The sequence below is a fragment of the Phymastichus coffea genome, unplaced genomic scaffold, assembly GCF_024137745.1.
Source record: "Phymastichus coffea isolate CEN01 unplaced genomic scaffold, Cenicafe_Pcof_1.1 PCOF00044, whole genome shotgun sequence".
NCBI lineage: Eukaryota > Metazoa > Arthropoda > Insecta > Hymenoptera > Eulophidae > Phymastichus > Phymastichus coffea.
Window position 1 is genome coordinate 773,910 of NW_026706855.1, and position 21,718 is coordinate 795,627.

General features: G+C 49.3%; 1 protein-coding gene across 11 annotated transcripts in view; it reads right to left on the reverse strand.

Moving 5' to 3' along the window:
* The window catches only part of LOC131664657 (histone deacetylase 4), a 61,464-nt gene that overhangs the window by 34,657 nt on the left and 5,089 nt on the right, over positions 1 to 21,718 (reverse strand). The gene's annotated exons all lie outside the window — the stretch shown is intronic.

A 21,718-nucleotide genomic window follows, 5' to 3' on the forward strand; every position in this document is an offset into this window, starting at 1 on the left:
ATATTAAGGTGGGAAAATGGTGGGGAGAGGATAATGCTGCGTGGACACATGCCACTCTCTCTCTCACTCCCGTAGCGTTACGCTGTTTGTTGTTTACTGCCAATCATCACGGTTTCTCCTCTATATACATAATATTTTCTTATAAAAGTCTGTTTATCGTGCGCACTACGAGCAGCGCTATTCCATTATTCGGCTCATAATTTTCTTTCAGCGGATTCATGCTGTTCCTTGAAAATGCACGCATTTATAGGAATTTTCAGTTGCGCAAGAAATCATCGAAATTATGAAAAAGAAAAAAAACAATAAACGGTAAACGAAAAATTCTTACAGGACCGGATGAGAGCCACAATTGAGAGTTGGGCAACGAGGGATTACACGGTATAAAATGAAAGATAAATATTTTTTACTCGTCAATTTTAGCGAAATGCCTGAACACGATCAAAACGAAAATGCATTTACCTCTCGAAATAGTGTCAAAACTCATCGTAATCTTTTTTATTCGACGGCAGCGTCGTCATGAAGACTTGAAGTGATTACACTTACTTCGATAGCGCGAAAATACCCTAAATTGCCATACAAAACGTCAAGTGTTTACTTTCCTTTTTTCACTCTTTGCCGCAATCAAGTCACCGATGAGAATAGAATATGCGGAAGACATCAATTAAACGAAATCGCACAAAAACATACACGCACACACCGAATCGATTAACGTTTATCCTAATATGCGGAGAGTCTCTTTTGTCGGGGTAACAATGTCAACCATTTGAGTCAATAAATTCCTGGCAGACATGCTTCGTCCAAAGAAACGTTTCTCCTACTTGCAATATAAAAGAATCCCCATGAATTGTCTCTTGAAACGCGACTGTCTATCTGGAACAACAACGTGTTTGGATGCTTGCGTCGTCGAGAGGGGGGAGAGGGAGGAGAAAAACAAAGCCATATAATTATGTCGCGAGCCACGCATTTCAACGGGGATTTTAACTCCGCGCGCGCGCGCGTACAAACGTCATCGACGCTGACGTAACTCGGCCAGCGACGACGTAGCGTTGTTAAAGCCGACTACCTACCCACCCTGTAGCGTCACTTTTAGATCTCGGACTTGGTTGATCGCGACGTCATCGCTGCCTCAGATACATTTTATCGCGAATTGCTTTGCGATTGATACTCGCTTTTAAAAATAATTCTCGACGTTCGGTTGCGCACGAAAATGTGCAGTCGTTTGTTGATAAGAGCGATGTAATCGCTCGAAAGTTTACCAACGTAAAAAAACACTATTAAGTACACTTGTCATTATTGACTGGAAAATTGTTATACCTTGCGTGCAAATATTCTGCACTTGAAAATAACGGCAAATTTTTGTTTTTTCACTCACCAGCGCATCGAGAAACCGTTCAGTTTAAGCTTATTGAACATGCAAAGTCTAATGAACAAATATTGTCTCCACTGTAGCTAAATAGTAAAGCAAATATTCAACACTTAATGTCCTTGTGTCCACACACACCTACGTCTCTCTGCAATAACGTATTTTTCTGAAAAATAGTTTGCCTTCCGAAAAGCTTTATCGATTATTATATCGATAAAAAAGTTATAAATGCATTACATAAAGAGAAAAGACAGTCAAGTTTAGGGAAGTGAACGCAAACATCTGCGTAAATTCAAGCCAAAACGTTCCGCGGAAAACACATCGCCGTTCGACGTCGTTGTACACGCAAAAGCCTTTATACATCGGAAAAAGCGCGTCATTGCGATGGCGGCTCACAGAGCGGCTCCACGCTTGCATATAATATGGGTGTGCCGTGGACTTCCGTCGGTGATTTCGTAATCGACGGATTACGATAGCAACCCCTTTTTCACGGGGTCGCGCGGTTACGCAACGCCAACGAGTGTGCGGGATTATCTTCGCGCGCCGCGGGCGAAATTCGGTTTGCGTCTTTCGCGGCATTATGCGCCTGTTACGCAGGCGTTCCCTGTGTAACACGGCGGCGACAGCTTTTTACGCCGAGATTGCCCAATGGTATACGGCGTCGCTCGTAAAGAGCGATTTGCCGACGGAACGACGTGCGACCTTACAGCTCCCGCGACTTGCTCCGATAAATCACGTTGCCCCACGTATGCCGGACACAAGTCTCTATCTCTGTCGCTCTAGACATGCTCACCTGCAACAAAAACAGAAGCAAACAATTGGATTTGTAAATCGGCTCGCAGCGAACTCGCGGCAGATCGAGCGTCAAAGAGAAAGGCAAGTAAACAAACGAAGCAGGCCGAAAATCAGTGCCCGCGAGCGGCGGCGCAAGCACACAGCGTATCGCGGCCAAGCGGCACCGGAAGACCGCGGACATAAAGGATCGCGCGCGCGTACACACGCGGATGCCACCGTATGTATAGGCGCGGAGCGGATGCCGTCGTCGCGGAACTTCATTCGTATCTCGCCGGCGAGAAACTCTTTGTTCGCCATCCCTCGCCATCCGTCATCGGAGAGCGAGCGCTCGCCTCCCCCGGGTACGGCACGTTCTTTTTCCTTTTTCCACCGCAATTTCGCCTGCGATCCTGAATACGCGTCGGAGCTTCGCGATTGCCGACCTACGAGCAGAACGCGCGAGACCGATGCGAGAATTCGCGCGCAGAAGAAACTCCCCGCGATATTACATTATCGCCGTGCGAGAGCAGGACGTCCGAAAACTTGTTCCTTGCTTCTTTTTCCTCGAAAACTCGTCGCTGAGCGTGACCCGATTTCTCTAGAGCACGGATTTTCCGATAACAAAAAGTTCGACTGGGAGGCGCGTTACTTTTCGTCTCGCGAAGTTTCCCACCGCGGAGTTTTTCAAACGCGAATCGTCGTTAAAATCACAAGATCGAAATATTCTGATCGCTCCGGGCTTTATTCTTACATTGGTCTCGACCGCAATAAACCGAAATACTCATCCGGCATAAGATACAGAATGGTGCATTCTTCAATCGTTCATGAGAAAAGCACAGTGAGTCAACGATGAACAAAAGAAAATCAATCTTATCAATATTGCGTTCGAGTTATGTACTTTTATTTATACGCGAAGGAGCTTAAAAAATTCATATCTATCCTCGCGAGTATCTCCGATCAAGAGCAAGGAGAAAAAAGTGAGTCGAATCGATGGTGCGTGTCGCTCTCTCTCTCTCTCTCGTACGAGTCCTTGCGTCAAGGTTAGAGCGTCGTCGTGTATTTATTTTTTTTCAGCCCTTACGTAAGGCGCGAATCGATTCGCTCGTTATCGTTATTATTATTTTTTGCTCATTCGATGCACGTACGGAAATAGACTGGCGCGATCGATCGCGATCCTCTCCGTCTCATTTCCCCCCCTTTTCGCTTAACAGCATAGCGATGTCGACGACGAGTAGTAGTCTTAATATTCAGGGACTCTTCGACGGCGGCGGCGGCGACCGACGGGTATTTATAGAGCGCCGCTCGATATGATGTGCTGCCGGCGATGCTATTTTTAGAACCACCCTCCCCCGCCCCCGGGCCGCGCGCGGCTTTGGACGAGGGTTGTAGCGCTGCGTTGGGAAGCGTCGTTGTTCGATTGCGTTTCTCGATGCGCACACCGCGCACCTGAGCCCCGAAATCCAATCGCAGGTCGGACGCTGGACTTGACAGCGCGAGGTCGACCTCGCGTGCATTTCGCATTCAGACCGCACGTCGGTGAGTCGATTCCCGGCCGCTTGCGCGCGCTCGCCGTCGCGATCGACCGTCTTGCATTTCGATCGGGCACGAATGCTCCTCGTTAGGCCGATCGCGCCACACTCGCTTGAATAAATAACGAGGAGAGGAAGAGGCAGCAGGGAAACAGCGCGTGGCGCGAGAGAGAAGGAGGAAGCCATCGGGCAGAAAAGTACAGTCGGGGAGCTCGAGATAGCCGTGGCGGCAAACATCCGCGCGCTCGGAGATGATTTAGCGAAGCAGCAGAGCCGCCTGGCAGCAGCAGCAGCAGCAGCAGTTCGGAGTCCTGTTTTCACACGTGCGTTTATTTTCGCGGCTATTTTTAGCGCAGCCGATATTTTCGGACGGCGCATAACCGGCAGCCGGCTATTTTCGAAGGCGCGCACCGAGCGCGCCCCCTTCGCAGTCGCGTCTGCGGCCGTGCGAAATTTTCGCTGCCCTGCCTCCCTCCCTCCCTCGGTCGCCTCGGCGCTCGGCTCGCGAGAGAAAGCCGTGCTCTTTTTCCCGCGGGTTCAACGGCTCGCCGCCCGGCCGCCCGCGGGAACGACGCTCTCGGAATTTCCATCGGGCCGCTCGTCCGCATCGACTCCGATGAAAATACACATGTATTATTCGCAGAGGCGGTCGGCGCGCGTGGAAATTTGATAAAGCCGCGCTCGACGGCTCCCGTTAATTATTCGCTTTCGGTGCTGGAAAATAGATCATCCTCGTCGGAATCGATGCGCCGAAAAAGAGCGAGAGAGACTGCATCTCCCGAAGCGCAACTCGCTGTTTCTCTTTCGCAAAACTAGGACGACTTGTACAGTCCTGCGCGCGAAAACTGGAGCGCGTGGGTGGGCGCGACCTCATGCTGAGCGTCGGAGGAATAATAAGAGTTATTTGCGGACGGGAGAACTAAAAGCAATCGAAAACAGGGGGGAAGCGTGGAAGGAAGGACGGGAGAACCTCTCTCCGGTTATAATTTTCGACTAACTGGAGAGCCTTTTGTTGGCGGATATAAAAAGGGACGGAGCACGCGAGAGAGGGAGATTTGCTATATTTGCGTGTTTGCTTTTTATAGAATCTCGAGGAGATATGTTGAATGAAGCGTATTTGGTTGGAAGATTTAGTATTGGGCTTGATATTCCTATCGATCTTTTAAAATATGCTGTATTCGTATTACATTTTTTAAATGGATATTGTAAATGTATTAAACTGTTGATATTTCATAACGGACATTCATTACTTCATTTCAATGTTATCAGACAATATAATTCACTCGAACGCTTTCAAATAGTTAATGATTGCTTTAAGACGGCGTTCAGACAGTATCTTGTAAGATTAGCGTCCATAATCCCTTTGTTGAAAACCCTTTCATTTGTAAACCCAGTATACATAAAGTCAATCGTACTATTGAGGACATTATTCTCCTCGGCAACAAGACAGAAATCAAAACAATGACAATTAGTACGTCTAATGGGATAAACGATTCATTCATGACAATGAACGCTAGACAAGTGCTAGAATCTTTACCTTCGATCTCGACCGATCTCCTCGTAGGAATTCCATAGAGCGGAATCCATATTACAAAAAGATTCGATGGAATGTTTAATGATAGCTTTCAAAACAAAAATACAAATTTTCCTCAAAGAAAAACAGATCATCCTCCTTTCACTACGCACACACTCGCACACACACTCACACACACATACACACACGCGTCGACGAGAAGGAAAACGAATAGCTGCAAGAGCATAAATCAAGCCGTTGCCGCTGCAACAAGAGTAGCTAACTATAACGAGGCGCAGCCGTCGGTGTATTTTCGGCGGCCCACTTGTCGGCTTTGCATTGGCCCGGTTCTCACATGCGTTTTTCTTTGTTTACGAGCCCCAAAGAACCGGAGAGATCGATTTCGGACAACAGCGCGACCGGTACTTCCGTCTTGTTGTCACTTCTGGTTTTGCCGACCGTTCAACCGAACGACAGTTGCCCGCACCATATATTCTTCTTATAGGCCGTGTCCGCGTATTATTCGCCGGTCGCGCGTTCCCGCCGTGCGCGTTCGATAACAGCTTTTTCATTTCACGGCCGTTACGAAACTGCGCATCGGACAAATATTACAGCGTCTGCTCTCGTTGTTTTCGCGGCGGTGAGAGCTAGATGATCATCGCCGCGCACTCGAGCTCCGCGTAAATGTCGGTAATTAAGGACGCGAAACAAAGACACTCGCTCTTCCTCTCTCTCTCCGTTTGAAATTATAAAATCGGCTTCTATTCCAAGACTTCTATTCCAGGACTTTGAAAAGCACGCGTGGCTTGCATGCGCACGCAGAAGATGCGCGGCGCGCGTACGCAAAATAGGACGCGAGGGCTTGACGTTTTTTCTTTCTTTTTCCTTTTCGCTGCACGCACATTTATACCAAGATGCTTAATTGCACTTGCAAACTTGCCAAATCTTTTATTTTTCCCGGCTACCTAATCACGTACCTACATCGTCAAGCGTTCGTAACGAATGGCTTGGTGGTGCGTCGAGATTAAAGTCACTCATTTTCAGACGCGAGCCGTAAATAATTGCAACCCCAAACCCACATCTGTTTCAACGATTCAAAAATCAGCCCTGTAACAATTGGAAAACCGCCGACGCTCGAGCGACCGACGGAAAAAAATACTGGCTACAAATTTGAATAACCTCCGTTCTTATTTATTTTTTTTTGTTCGAAATTGTCGATGTTCGGAGCAACAGGTGAGTAACGCAAAAAAAAAGCAATCGCCCGCGAAAGCCCGCCATTTCGCAGCGAAGAAAAGAAGAAATAAGCAGGAGGTTCCGCATCCCGAGCGCAAATGCCGCAGCGAGCTAAGAAAAATCGCTCGCTATACGCGTACAAACGAAAGTAGGTCGGTGGAGCGAAATAAAAAACAGAAAAATGAGAGAGAAATAATCCGACCGGCAGGGATTCACAACGCGGTCCGATGCGCAATGCGGAGCAGCGCACCGACGAATACATCCGCGCGAAAGAAAAATAAGAAAGGGAAGAAAGAGGCGTTGCGCTTCGAAGGCGACGACAACAACGGACAAAAGAAAAAAGAACGGGGAGGCGGCGTGACTTTGACACATCTCGTCGCGGCACGCACGCGCGCGCGCGATCGCGCTCGCGAGAGTAGCTTGCACCTATTTTCAGAGCGGAGCCTTTCGGCGCTTACGTACAGCGCGTGGGAGCGAGCGTGGGGTTGGGCGGTGGCTGCTGGCGCGCTAAAAATAGACTCGGGCGCGCGCAACCCTCGAAGCCCGCGCTCCGTGCTCTTTCCCCGGGGCTGGTTGACCTTTCGCACCGCACTGGGGTGGCGGGAGGAGGTGGGAAGGGAGGCGACTCTCCTTGCAATTCCGCGTCTCCCCGGCTCGACGGAAATACACCCGCGTGTTGGTAAACAGACGAGCGAGAGGTGGATTAACTGCTCGAGGTCGATGCAGGCGCGCACGCCAAAGGTTCGGGCGCACGCGAGGGCGAGTGTCAGCCCTCGCCGCGGGCGCACACCGGCTCACTCGGTCCCCTTATTGATTTCCAGTGTACCCGCTCTCGCCTCTCGTGCCGTTTGAACGAGCCGGCCGAGTTGTCCCGAGATTCGTACGGGCAGAGTGCACCTGCCGAGCTCGGGGCGAGATCGCGTACGAACGGGTGATCGGCGTGCGAGACCGCCCGCGCGCACCCGAGTAGTAGCCAGCACGGGCGGGCGCAGCGCGCGCCGCCACGCTCGAAATAGATCCTGCCCGCCGACCGGAGCACCACTCGCGGACTCGGATAGAATCTCCGGCGAACTGCTTCGACGGTAGCTCTCCCTTCGTTATTCGCTCTCTTTCTCCCTCTCGTCGTATCTCCGATGGGTAGCTTCACAGCGATGTCGACCGTGAGTACACGCGAAAACATGCGCGCTTCGCGACGCGATCGTCGGCCGTCGTATGCGATTCAGCGTCAAGCAGAAATGATCGCGTTTGCCGCGCGTTTAGCGGAGGAAAGTCTGGTTGGAGAGAAGAAATACGTCCGCTTATCTCGCGGCTTTTGCGTGTCGCGACGGCCGGGCGGACTCCGTGCGCGCATCCCCTGCTCATTGACTCGCCAATCGGTGTCCTGCCGGGACGCATCGCCCAAGAGACGAGGGCGCGATCCATTTCCGGGGACTGCCGCCCCGTCAGAGTTTGCATCCTCGGCGCGGGCGTCGCGCGCACACGGAAATAGCAGGCCCGCGTTTCGGTCGCGAGAGACAAAGAGGCCGCGCGCGCCCCCGAGAATAGACGCAGTCGAGAGGGCAACCTGCAGCGAGAAAAAGGCCGATCCGCCGCAGTGGTGGGCAGAAACGAGAATAGCCGGCGGCAGCCGAAAATAGCGCGCGCGACGCTTTGTGCCGCGGCGGGGGCGCGAGAATTTTCGCCTCTAATCGCGCGCGAACGCCGCGCCCGACGAGTCTGCATGTGGGCCGCGATGCACGTCCCACTCCCATCGATCGTCCGCTTTTTACCCGCTTTGAGAATTCCGACACTCTCTCTCTCTCTCTCTCTCTCTCTCTCTCTCTCTCTCTCCTCTGTGTGTTATTTTTGTCCGCGCGTCGCGAAATCGAGCGCGTGGTTACGCTTCCGTCTCGAGCGAATGCGAAATCGACGATCACAGAGCTGTCAAAGTGAACAAAGAACGACGAGTCAATTAACGTAATCTCGCTGGACGCGAAACTCATTTATTGCTAAAATTCATTGTTATAATATAAGGGCAGATCTAACATGAGTCATGACAAGAAGCCTTTAGAAGTAATGTGCACGTCTCAAGAAGTATTATCCTCTTCTGGACCTTATCAACCTGGCTCAAGCGCATTTCCGACGAGCTTACCGTCGCTCGGTCAGTGATATTATTGCAAATAACCCTGTTCTTGTCTTATGTCATGCAGTTTATCCATTGCATGATATTTACAATTGTTTAATTCAACATCTGTCGAAGGATAAATGCTAATAAACCAAGTGGTATTTTTTCCAGAAACGTTTCGAGATGAATCGTCATTTAATTTGCGCAAACTGGATTTCACGAGTTACCGTCAAACAACAAAGTATAGGACACGATGTCGGGAAAGCTACTGCTGTCGGTGCGAGTGCAGAGATTATGCGAGTCTCGCCAATATCTAATCAACGAAGTTACCGCGAGAAGCCAATGATTATTTAGCAATCGCTTATTTATGAAAAGACAGAACACCTGAATCTGTAAAAGACCGAGTAGTGAAACGACGAGTTTGATCAAGAATGCACTTGAATTTTTTAATAGCGACATGTCTCAACTTTGATTAAGCTGTCGATTGTTTCAAGTCGCGGATAATTTGCGGCTATTGGCGAGCACACGATTCCCTGGCAATCCTTAGTTATAGCCGTCGATTGCCGAGCGAGCCATAAACGTATACAACCGTACGCCTATCGCACGTCAATCGCGCGCGTTAATACGTGCTCCGCGACGCCTGCGACGAACATTTCAATGACTACCAAAAACGCGAGGGGCAAGTTTCACGGGCTACTGGGCTCCGTGTGATTTCGTTCGGGGGCGAGAACATTGGCTAGAATAAGCCGAACAAATTGGCCGCGACGCACGCGAGCGTCATTATCGCGGTTTTGTCAAACGACACAAAGTGCATTCCAGAGAAGACAAAAGCTCGACGACTGCGCGCGGGACAGAAGCGATTAGCATGATAGTTGTGCGACCGAGTCTATTAATAAGCGAGAAACAGCGGCAAGAGAAGGAAAGACGCGTGTCGGGACGGGCAGGTCGCGTGTGCGCAGTGGCCATCCATCACGTCCACGCGAGACCTTGAACTCCCCCCCCCCCCCCTCTCTTCCGCGTGTACAGCGGGGCGTGATTTGATTGCGACCCATGTCGTCGTCGCCGCGGAAAAGCCTACATTTTTAGGGGACGATGGGCAGAAAAGGCTCTCGCACGCGGACGAATGGACGGGGATCCGAGTGACGCCCATCGCGGTGTTCGCGCGCGGTTCCGTGAAACGCGGGCTCGATTTGCTCGGGGGGAGATCCCGCTGCCGCCGTGTGCGCGTCGCTGCTGGCTTATCAAGGTCGATGGAGCGTTATCGACTCGTATCGATCGCGCGCTAACCGTTTGTTTCGCTCTCGTACGAGAGTCCGAACGCGGAGCGAAGTCCAGGCAGCGCGCGCACGTAAATCCACCTCGCTCGATAAAAGTGATTCCGAGCCCCGAGAATAACGCCAAATCGCTTCGTTTGCCCGTGCTGCATCTTCTCTTTATTTTCAAATTGAGGAGCGCGCTTCTCGAATGAACGCGAGCGTGAAAGTTTAGAACGACACGCGTAGAAAATACATCTGTGAGCCTAATTTTAAAGTGCCGCAGTTCCGTTGTTCCGAAAATAAACGACGGAACAAAAAAAATACATATAGAAAGAAACGAGCGGCATATCCCGAACAAAGAGTCGAAGGTCAGCGACGAAGCGCGCTAACCGACCGAATGAATCATTCTGAAACGTTAATGTCGCAAATGTTATCGAGTGCTATTACAAATTGACTCTCGTGAAAAAGACATCTTGGAAGAGACGTTCAGCCGAAGGCGCAACGGCGATAGCAATAAAGCCAACTGGCAGTCGAAAGACCGTCTGCATTCCCAAGCTGCCCCCATCCCCTGCACGCTCCAAAGCGATTTCGCGAGATAAGACTGCGCAATGAAAAACGCTCTGCTACGTCCCGGCGAGTGTCGCACGCGAAAAGGGGGAGCTTTCTTTCGTACGCACATCCATCCTATCTCCAATATTGACCCCCTCGCGAAGAGAGTAACAAGTGTCTCGCTTTTATTTCTTTCTTCGTGTTTTTTCATCTTTTTTTCGTACACACACACACACACACACACACACACACACACACACACACACACACACACACACACACACACACACACACACACACACACACACACACACACACACACACACACACACACACACACACACACACACACACACACACACACACACACACACACACACACACACACACACACGTGCGCGCCTCGCCAAGCCCGAGAGAGCGAAAGAGAGCGCGAGAAGAGGGGGAGTGTAAATTTATAAATAGAATCGGTCAATGCTGCTATGGGAACACACTCGCTTTGCGGCCCTGACGACCTCCCTTCCTTTCTCTCTTTCTCTCTCTCTCTCTCTCTCGGTCTGGCGATCGTAATACCGCCTTCTAAAAGTGATTTATTCGCCAACTTCTGTTCGTCGCGGACTCGCAGGACCACTTTTGTCGCTGATAACGTGGCGCGTTCGGTCGTTCGTAACAACGGTGATTGCATTCGAGTCGAGCGTTCGCGAAGAACGGATCATGAAAATCGAGGAAGCCAGCGCAAAACTGCAAAGTGACGGAAGAGCCCCCTCGCGAAAATCGTCCCTTCCCGAGCGCGCGCGGCACCGCTGCCTCTCGTGATTCGGAGCTTCTCGTCGTTTTGCGACTTGGCGCGCCGTCGATGAAACCTTGGCTAAGAAACAAACTTGGAGAACGCGCCCCCGCGAGAAGCTCGCGGGTCGATCGCTCGGCTTGTCCACACCACCACCGCCGCCGCCGAGGCTTTCCCTCCCCCCTGAAAGCCAGCGAAGGCCAAGCCGAAGACTTCATCGATCCTTCACGCGCACCTACAACGTTGCCTTCTCGTATATTTCGCCGTGCTGCCCCTCGAATATCACACCGCGCGCCATTCAATTTTTCGAATGCAACTCGCCAAACGCTTCTCTTTCGATCACCAGAGGCAACGTCTTCCAAGTCTGTTGCAGGCCGGAAAAAACAGAGCGCGAGGAAGTCGGATTTTCTTCTCGCAAAGTCGAGGCAAGGGCAAAGAGAAAAAAAAAAAAAAAAAAAACAATAGAAAAAAAAACAAAAAAGAAGCAACTCTGCTTTCCCTCTCCTCTTCACGGAAGAGCCCGGCGGATAAGAAGCTGGAAGGCCATAAAAAAAGAGTGATTTACGACGAGGCGAGAAGCCACGCGTATGCGCAACGCCCTCCGAAACTCTATACTCCAGCGGACCAAAATAACCACCTGCTCGGTGTGCTTTCCTTGAGAGACGCTTTTCTCTCGCAAGCGTCGCGCGTAGCAAAGTTTTTCACTCTCTCTCTCTCGCGCGCGCTTATTGGATTTGCCGAGAAACTTCGGCCGGTCGAACGAGCGAAAGCAAATGGAATTACGCGCGCGAATCGGGCTTGCGAGAAGTCGCCGACGTCGTCGGAAAGCGATTATATCCAGACCAAGAGAGGTGAGACGTCGTCGGCAATAAAGCCGAGCGACAGGAAGAAAAAAAAGAAATAAGGGAAAAATCGAAGCGCCAACAGCAGCGAATCCCTGCGTGCGCAACGCGCGAGAGACGAAAGGAAATAAAATACACGAGTGAAAATGACGAGCTTTGGCCGACGGCCAGGAGCGTGTGCACGCGTAGACACGTGGTCAACAGGTGTCCTTCCGCGGGGATCGCGGGAGTTTCGGTCGCTCCTGTTATCGCAACAGCCGGCTTCTCGGGCGGCGAAGCATCGTTTCGTTGATTTCGCCAACGTAACTGCAGCGTCGAGTGGTGGCAGCGTGGATAGCGTAACGCGCCGCGCTGGGTCTTATGCGAAGCCATTTGGTTTGTCCAACGACATCATTCACTTTTCGTTCAAAGTCGCTTGTTTCTTTGATTTGAAAATTTGAAAAGGGACAAGAGTCACTTGAAAGTGCGTTTGGGATATTGCCGCTTGAATTTGCAGGGTTTCTATTATTATCAATATTATTTTATGATTTAGCGCGACTCCGATCAAAATACTAAAGCTTGCAAGGATATCTTCTAAACCTCAAGCTGAAGACAGAATAAAATGAAAGAATATGTAGAGATGTTCAAATTGTTGTATAAACTTCTATCCAGTACCAATATATAGTATTGAAAAAATACATATAAACGTTGCAGCACCCAAGAATACAGAAGTGAACTTGAAATATGTTTAAATGCAACCACGTGCTTTTCGCAAAAGTACACTAAACCATATTTCCCTCATTTTATTTCCACAAGTGCGTTTAAAAATAAAGCGAAAGCTGAAATTTTCGTCTACTGTTAGCTCGATTCTTCTACAGTTCTTTAGTTTATATTAGGTTTAAGTGTTATTTGTTTAACTTCCATATTATGTAAGACTAAGCTGCTATTCTATTATATTTCTACCGTTTTTTATGTATATTTATACTATTTTCTGTGCTATTTATATATTTTTAAATATTTTTATCTTTCTTAATTGTATGGATAAATAACCTGTTGAATAATCAAAAAAAATTGACCTCTCCACTGGTGTTCGTAATGTACAAACAAATACGAAATAAAAACTATTACACAGAAAAATTGCTATACATACTTACTTGCACGGTTACACATGAGGCTATCAACACAATTTCACCTTCCGACGGACTTGCCTACTAGTCCGCTAACTTGGTGGTGTGATACATTGATATTAGCGTCGGGCAACGTCGATGTGATAGAAATAAAATAAACTACTTAAAAAGAACGAGAAAAGAGTAACCGTGAAAAATGCCATATTCATCCGTAATGGAAACTCAAGGCTACACGACTCAACCAAGTCAAAACAAATATTGAACGATTATATCCCGACGCGGTTACATCTGCCGTTACCGCGCCAAATTATAACACAGAACGTGAAAGCGAGTCTTCCGGCGAATCAGTCTTCGCGATGTTCTTTATTCGACCAACAAAGCCGACAATTATAGCAGGCTGCCTAAGAGACCTTGTACTTTGCAAGCTCGGGGAGGAGGGGGGCGAGTCGCTTACGCGTAATAATTGTTTTACACAGGCAGGCGGTTAGCGTTCAAAATAGCTCGCTCGTCACGAAAATAACTCTAGGAAAGAAATAACGAACGGGTGGCGAGGGCGGAGGAGGAGGAGGGGAAAGCTTGTAAAATTGTCGGCGCGTTCGATGGGTTCGTTTTCTGTCCCACACTGCGCAACTGCTATCACAGAGAGGCGGGGAGGGGAGGAGGAATATAACAACAGCGCGAGTGCAGTACGTAATTGCGTAATGTAGAACGAGATGACTCAAAAATAGCCGAGGTGTTTCGCGGAAAACTTCCGAAAATACGAGCGAGGTGTTTTTAGAACTTCATTCATTCGTTTGCGCGTTACGAAAGTCGCGCGTGTCGGTTAATTATGCGGTCAAAAAATAATGCGCTTCCGTATTTCGCTAGTTTTTTTTCTTTTTTTTTTCTTAAATTTTTATTTAACTTGTTAAGTGATCTTTAAAATGAACCACAATGACTAAGCCTGTTGGTTTGTATAGCTATATCGTGACTCTATAAACGCCACGCGCAGGTAGCTCGAACCGGTTTCGAAGCACACCGCCCAGAGAAGTTGTTCCAGAACAGGGTGAGATAGAATTACGACAAGGGTGCAAGTACTTAAAGGTGTTTACGGAATTTTACCACTGCAACTTTTTTTTTAATAAATGTCATGGGCTCTGATATAACATATTTTAATTTGAATAATTTTTAGAATTTCATTCTTCTGAAGATTTTTTATACAATCCTCGGACCATCACGGATTAGAGTAAACGAGGCAAAACAGCTACATCGAAATTATTGACAGATATGCCAGAATATGTGCGGTCGACCATTAGATTTAAACAACTGTTGGGATTCCAAATTAAAAAAGTCGAATTGCCGATGACTTTTTGCCTAGTTTACGAGCACCTTGGCATTAAATATTGACAAAAACGAAGAAAACTAGCTAGACGGTGACTCTGTTCAATTTGAATTAATGAATAACTTCATTAACATTTGAAGCTTTTTCAAGATGCAAGTTCTTGAAAATCCAGTTTTAACATTTAAAAATGTTAAAACTAAAAAAATGACTTGTTAGCTAATTGATATTTCTAGGTAATATTATTGTCGAAGCCAGTGCTCGAAAATTCAATGAACAAGAGCTATTTACAACAATTGCATGGCCTAGGCAAGCGGCACAAGTGGTCATGCTATAAGTGGACATTGCGACAGAAAATTCCAAGCTCTCCCACTTGATGTACAACTGTCCCCTGCCGCGCAGTCTTTACTTCGACACTTGTTCGTTCACCGCAGCGAAGCAGCACGCCCGAAGATATCATTTTTTTCTTTCCTCTTTTTCGCATTCCCGTGCAGTGCCATAAATCACTTATTGCATGCTCTACGTTAGCGCACGTCAGCCTCTACGCGCTCGAGTTATTTCAGGAGGACGCTTCGCTGTTTGTATTCGACTTACGTAACGAGGCAATTTATTTCGCGATGAATTGACTTGCAAGCTTGGAGATGATGCTGCACAAATGCCGAACGCTCGCGTACGCGCGCGTGCTCGCCACAGAAATCGCCGAGCGACGTAATCGGCGTCGAGTCGACGCGCGACAACAATGCGGTCCAGCGAATTGGATGCTGCCCCGTCGATAAGCTTACTTATCGAGTTTTCGCGAGTGGCGCCGAGATCTATTACGTGAGGTGTGAAACCGGTCCTCCGTCCGTGGTTGCTTCGATATCAACAGTTCGCAGCGATAGAAAACAAAAGATAAGATTTACAGGATGCTCCGACACGAAAGCGCACGAGATGAATGTCGAAAATCCAAATTCGACAGCTATTTTTGCGCGCCCGCGAGCGACCAAATCGAATAAGCAATATACATATATACGTATATACATATATATATCCCCTCGGCTCGGCAGCAAAATCCTATAACGCGCGTATCGGCGCGAGTCAGCGAAATGTAAAATCACGTTATCGCGTTCGGTTTCTTCTTCCGCCATTGTAATGCCGTTGAGCCGTGTCTGACGTTCATTTGCCAGTGACGCGAAGCCAATCCAAAAAGACGACATTAACGATTATTTGGACGCTGGACTCGTTTGCATTATTCGGCAGAACGCGGAATGCGCGAGGCGGGTTTAACGAACGCCGTTGAAAACTCGATGCCGACTAATGATCGCCGCGGCGAGCGTCGGTCCGATTAAGCGAAGCAGCCGTAATGACATTCGCGCGCCATGGACGCAATCGATGCAGTCTCGAAGCTCCAACCGCAGAAAAGCGGGTTCCTTTTTTATATACACACATATATATGTGTAGAGAGAGAGAGAGAGAGAGAGATCCAAGAGAGTTATACTTCTGACCTCGAGGGCATTAGAATGTTAAATAAGTATCATTCGTAATTCATGAGCTAATCCTATGCGCGGCTATTTATAGGAGCGCTTAATGTAATGAGAGCATGAGCGCGGAACCGGTCGCACTTTGGAGACGCACAATCGGGATCAAGCAGAGCGGCTCTAGCGCCGACGCCTCGTTATAATTCTGCCCCCCCCCCCCCTCCTTTCCTTTTCCCAAAGCGCGCTACAACTGCGTATGCTTGCGCGAATTGGCCCGTTGATAAGAGCCTCGGCTAGCTCGAAACAAAGTTTTAATTGGCCTGAAACCTGGGATCGATGAAGTAGACGTTTTGCGGCGAGCGCTGTGCGGCATCCTCGCCAAAATCTACTGATACGACGTGTTCACTGTCGCCGACGTTTTTGAAGCAGCTAAATCAATACGGAAATTCGATTGCACTTTATCCTCTTGTCGTATTATTTATTTATTTATTTATTTATTTGCGTCGCGTATGGCGCACACACATGAGTACAGCTGACTAAAATACAAGCTGCACGTGTGTGCCATATTTGCAAGCCGAGGAAGACTTTTTCGAAGCTATTTTCGAAGAGGCCAATTTACGGCGCAAGTGGAGAATGTGCTTCAGTGTTCTTATCGCCGCAGTGACGACACCAGTAACGATCGAAAGCATCAACAACACTATGTTGCTTCAAAGCCAGTCCAGCGATTTCGACAAATAGACTTATCTGTTCAAGTTCCAATATCTATTCGAAGGCATGAAAGACAAACGAGGTTGTCGTCACGCTTGTTCTGCATTATCAGTCATAATGCGAGTAACGATATGCTGAGCGACATACCATCTATAATGGGAACCAACACAATTTCAAATTATCAGTTTTACCAATAACGTTACTAACAACGTCAGTCTGAGTCTTCCTGTCCCGTGAAGTCTCGAAGAACAGTCGCGCGAGTCGCAGAGCCAAAGTTATACGAATCAGATGCGCGATCTCACGGCGCGCCGGATATTTTGATCCGCCTACGTGCCGATGGAGGATTCCGCTACAATGGTGTTGACGAAAGAAAAAAAAATTGAAAAAAAAAACATAAAAAGCCTCTTGTTTGCTCCTCGCGGGTCAACGCACGCAGCGACATTACTGTCCTTGGGGGGGAAAAAAAAACTTTGATTCGGTTTACCGATTATTTTTCTCTGGACATTCCGCTGGAACGAGCGGACGCACTCCGATTCGCACGACGTTGATAAACAACCGACGCAATGCTGCACGACTGGAGACACGAGCGTCCAGAAATTTTGGAAAGCCAGCTGGCCCGTCGACTCTGCCGCGTGGTGCCGACGCGCAACCTCTGCGAGGAGGCGCATCACCAAGCGTTCGCTTCAATCTAAAGGCTTTCCCGAGCGCGCCGACCAATGGGCATTCCACTCGTTTCGCAAATATTTGGTGCGATAGCCATCCGTAGCAAGCGGGGCGAGTCGCGAGCTGACCAGCCCGCGAACTTTGCCAAATGGCATTACTCGTGATTAAGCCTGACAAAGTGACAGCGGACGCGTAGAAAATCCTTGTCAAAGTCTGCGCGAAACTAGCGCCGACTGTCCTACTGATTTGATTGATTTGGTGCATCGCGCCTTCGCAGAAGAGCACCAATTAGCGCGGATCCAGATGCCGTCGGAATTCGCTTGTGCGCCGCCGCGCGTCTTCCAGTGATTTCCCATTCTTTCTGGCAGAGGCGCGTTGCGCTCGATTGCAAAGCGGTGAAGCCTCGTACGCGAAACGCGGCAGCAGAACGGCGGGCAGCGGACCGGGCAGGATCGGCAACTCGGAGCGTATAGCGACCATTATTGGCCAATCAGAGAATAATTAGCTTTCTCGCTCGATCGTTTCGCAATCGGCGGCCTTGGCGTTATTTCTGCACGGCGCTAAAAATAGCAGGCCGAGCGCGCGCCGACGCCGAGAGCACGGGCAGCAGCGCGCTCGCGGACGGCTTCTCGGCAAGCGGCGAGAGAAAGCTTAGCCTCTCGATCCGCGAAAGCAGCGCGAACACCTCTCGTCGCGGCCTCGGTCGCTGGCTCGCGAGCTTTCTACTTTCGGTCGAGGTGCTCCTCCCATCCACTTTCTCGCGCCCTCTCGCCTTTGAACTTTGACCGTTGGTATAGCGCCGTGTGCTCGCTTGTCGACCGCCGCGTCGTCAAGAGCTGATCGAGCGCTCGATTCTTGGGAAAATTTCGTGAATCACTCGGTCGCCCATCGGGAATGATTGTAACTTTTAACTTTGAGTGATGTGTGTGATTCACGAGATAACTGAAGAGGGGGCGGGAGAGGAATATATCTTTTCTCAATTGGTCGCCTCGCGCGCGTAATTAATTGATCTTCGCGAGCGAACAAAAAAAAAAGAAGAAAAAGACGACGAAGCTCGACGAGATCGTCGGGCGACGTTCAATTTTCTCGCGATTTGCATCACCCGATCATATACGAATGTCAAGTCAGTCAGCGGAAAACCCGAGACTCGCTATTTCCGGCCGCGCGCGTATTTTTAATAAGAGCCGACTAGAGAGCGAGAGAAAATAAGCGGAGTCGCCACCAATTTTGAATTTTGAATCGGCGCATGCCTCCCCCCCCCCCCCTCCCTCTGCCGCTCCCATCAAGGGCAGTGCGCGACCGAGACCTTGGCACCGTGGCAACAATCTTTCCCACGTTTGCCTTTTCATTGATGCGCTTCTTTCTCCTTCTCTCTCGCGTCGCCACTGCGGCACTCGGTTCTGTTCTCGAGCGACTCGCTCGCTTTGTTTTATTTATTTCGCGATGCTCCGCGGCTACAGGCACCATTGACATTTCTTGTCTAATAGAATTAGGCGTTCCTATTGTAATTTACCTCGCGATTCGAGCAAATGCGTATAGCTGCGTTCCAGTTCGTGCGTACGTCGCTGCAATCGTGATTTTGATTATCGGATTCCTTCTTTTGTTTTATCAACGACGCTTCTAAAAATAAAACAACGCGCAAATCGCGCTTAGCAATTTGTACACGCGAATCGACTGATTGCACGTTCTTCGAGAACAAAAAAAAAGCAACGTGAGCTCGACGACGAAGACAATTACAAAGTTACAGCTAGTATCTAAATTGTATTTCCACGTTCAAGCGGCGTAATGTCGGCTGTGATCCATGCACGCGAGCATTCGACAAAGATTTGACACGATAAAACTGGCGATAGAGCGCTGCTCGCGTACACTTCGCGAGCGCTTTACGAGGTGACATAATCTTCGGAATAGCCTGCCTCGCACTCCGTCGAGGAGGAATCGAGATCGCGCGAGACCAGTCTAAGATTCGTCCGTCACTTCTCTCGCTTTGCGACACGCGAATCGCGCCGACCCCTCCATTCATGCAGACGCCTGCCAGATAGCTTTGATTTCGGTGACGAAGTGGAGACTAAGAACAAATATCGACTTGGACGCTGCAGTCCTGTCGTGCTAATGAGGCGAGGCCTCGCGAATCGCTGATAGCACGCGGAAAACCCGGCGCTCGGGCGTAATAAGCGAATGATAAATTGCGAACGGAAGAGCTGTTCCGCGCGCCGGCGCCGCGCACGCCATTCATATTATTATCCTGGCATACGGTTGCGGCGTAATTTTAGCTGCTGGCCGGTCTGCTCCGCGTCCGATTCCGCCACCATCTCCGGCCTGTCTCGCGAGCGGTCGGCTATCGCGCTTCACTTCTGTCCGCGGCGATCTCGCAGTTGAGCGCGCGGGCGCACCCGTGGGAAAATCGATTGCCTCGTTTCCTCGAATCATTCGAGCTCCTGTTCTTACGAGCTCGCGCAAGCTAGCGAAACGCTCGCGAAACTGCCTGCCACGGTTCGATATTCCCTTCACTGACAACTCTCATCGGCAGACCTCGCGCGTTTAACGCCGTGTAATTAATCGGCAAATTAATAACACGTCACGGGCACAGCTTAACCGAAGCAAAGGGGAAAGAAGGCTTCCGTGCGACTCACAATGCAACTCCTCGCGCGCGCCGCGCGCACTATATAGCGCAAAGCTAATAAAATTAGCCGGCTAGTTATTTCTAACCGAGCTCGTAAAACCAAAAGGTCCTTCGGCTAAAATAAAACCTCGGCGAGAGAGCGCGCGATGCATCGCCGCGTCGCTCGCGATGAAACAGCACGTCGATAATTTTCTGAAAGTACGAGCAAATAAAGAGCCACCGTCTGTCGTCGAGCGCGCGATAGAAGATCGACGCAGCTCGATGCATTACGTAAAACCGATAGCGCGCTCGATCTATTTTTAGCATCCGGACAAAAAGGAAAAAAAAAAATTGCCTTCTTCTGTCTCCCTTCCACTCTTCCCGAAATAGCCTGCATCGTCGCGCCCTTTAAACCGTTCGACGCGCGTTCGAATTCACTCATCCGTTCGAACGCACGTACGTGTACCATCATCGCGATTACTATCATCGTCGTCATCAATCCGTAACTAAATTTAGGCCTTCGACCTTCGGCTATTGTCACGCTACAATCGGCCGATCGCGTGAGGACTGCTCGCTTGCTTACCTGTGTCTCTGCCCCCGCGATTATTATTATTATTTTTTTTTTTCACGACGAAGCTATTCTCAGACAGATCTTTCGGGTATCGCTTGCAGGTGAGCATTTGTATAAAGTGGAACTTTATATGGCGAATTCGTTACGTGGAAGCCTTGCAGCGATTTCTTGCTTCTGAGTTTTCGGATTGAACGACCTGTTCGTTTACGGCTTTCAACGAAATCTTCGGTGCTATAACAAATCGTTTGGTATTTGGAACTGCATTATCGAGTCTTTACGAGCGCGGCGAAGAGACAATGCGACCATCGATCACCTCGAACTTACGGATTCCGTGTACTTCCGCACATCGATAACGTCGATAGTATCGAGGCATCGTCGTCATAAAAAGGGTTGCGGAAAACAATGCACCGTTGAAAACGGCCGACGATGCGCGTATCGATCGAGCGCAAAGACCAGGCACGCGTCTGGAAAAAAAAGTTTGCTTTTCGTTCTTCTTCGTTTTGTTTTTCGCCGCAATCGTCGCGAGAACGACGCGCGTTGCGATCGCGCGCGCGCCGGCAGAAACGCCAGGCGAGAAAACCGCGCGGGTGTCGCCTTGAAGAAAATTCCTGAATCCCGAAATTTAACGACTCGCGCTTGATGAGGCGTTTACTCGCGCGGTACAATCAATCGTCTCTCTCGCTGGCGATCCGCTTGGAAAGCACGTCGACGAGGGGTGGAAGGGGGGGGGGGCGAGGAGAGATAAGAAGAAGAAGGAAAAAAAGAGCTAAATATTGACCTTCTGCTTTATCCACTCGTTATTTCCAACGCGGAATGCACTGCTGCGCATTTGAGCGCGCGCGCGCAGTTGCGTAACGCCTCGTCGTAATAATAACTTCTTATCGACGTCGATTACTATCCAGATAGTTCGCATTTTTTTCTTTTTTTAGCTCAGCGCGCTTTTATATCGTTGCGCAGGCGCCTTTTCGCGCTTTTATTTTCTTCCTTATTGCTCGAGCAACTACGAGCTGAAATGAAAAAAAAAAAAAAGAAGATAAAAGCAGTGTCGATAAGGCTTCTGTAAGAGACGATTGGAAAGCATCATGCGCTGTGAAATTGTAGTTCTCGAGGTAATTGTCAGCTGGAATTTTTCCATAAGCATCTTGGATAATCGCGTAAGAAAGCGTTGCCCTACCAATAAAATAATCAGGCGATCGCGTAAAAATTACGAGTAGACTGGTAATATCCGTCGCTGCGAGTGCCGCAGAGTTATTTGCTCGTTCCAAAGATCGCGGCGATGAATGGAGATATCGTTGGGAACAAGGAAAAAGAGACGAGCGCCAGAATCTATTTTTACGAACAGGAAG